Consider the following 726-nt stretch of genomic DNA (forward strand, 5'->3'; position numbering starts at 1 on the left):
CTCGGAAAGAATTTTTACGGGAAATTATCAAACGAACAGAGAAGTAACACTATTTATTACTCCTAATATAACAAAGAACATGCCACAGAGGCCTGCTAGCTTTAACTGTGTAAGAGGAATATAACCTATTTACTGCCCCTAATACAATAAAGAACTTGCCACAGAGGCCTGCTAGCTTTGACTGCGTGAGAGGAAGATAACCTATTTATTTTCGAAACAAGTAACATGCCAGAGGACTAATAGCTTTATATATGAGAGAGAGAGAGAAGGAAATATACCCTCTTAAATCTCTTTAATACATTAAAGTAATCTGACTCACCAGAATAGGTGAAACTCAAATAAAGTGACCAAAATAATAAAAATATCGTTTAGGAGCACGATATGAATCACACAACTACCTAAAAGTAAAGAAGATAGAATGAGTCTAAGACATCTCGTTACACATGGGCCACGGTTAATAATAGCACCTTCCAGTCAGAGTCAGAACCTAAAGAGTTAGAACTTGGAACATTATAAATGTGACGAAAAAATGCTGAACAAATAAGCATTTTGACCATGCTTTTCGATATTCACATTCTGTCGAATAGAAAAATATTAAGTTAACATAAAGAGTGTTTCTAATAGAAATATTAGTATTGTTACGTCTCTGGTTGTTTGTTAATTTTCCGTAGAAATTCTTTCCGAAAAACTTCAGCGATACAAATCATTTCTTAAATAAAACTAGTT

The 726-nt window shown here is 33.5% G+C and overlaps 1 protein-coding gene across 2 annotated transcripts in view; it reads right to left on the bottom strand.

The window, feature by feature from the left end:
• Positions 1-726, bottom strand: part of LOC106473876 (degenerin deg-1-like) — a 44,146-nt gene that overhangs the window by 27,584 nt on the left and 15,836 nt on the right. The gene's annotated exons all lie outside the window — the stretch shown is intronic.

This window comes from Limulus polyphemus, unplaced genomic scaffold (assembly GCF_000517525.1).
Source record: "Limulus polyphemus unplaced genomic scaffold, Limulus_polyphemus-2.1.2 Scaffold6588, whole genome shotgun sequence".
In the NCBI taxonomy this organism is placed as follows: domain Eukaryota; kingdom Metazoa; phylum Arthropoda; class Merostomata; order Xiphosura; family Limulidae; genus Limulus; species Limulus polyphemus.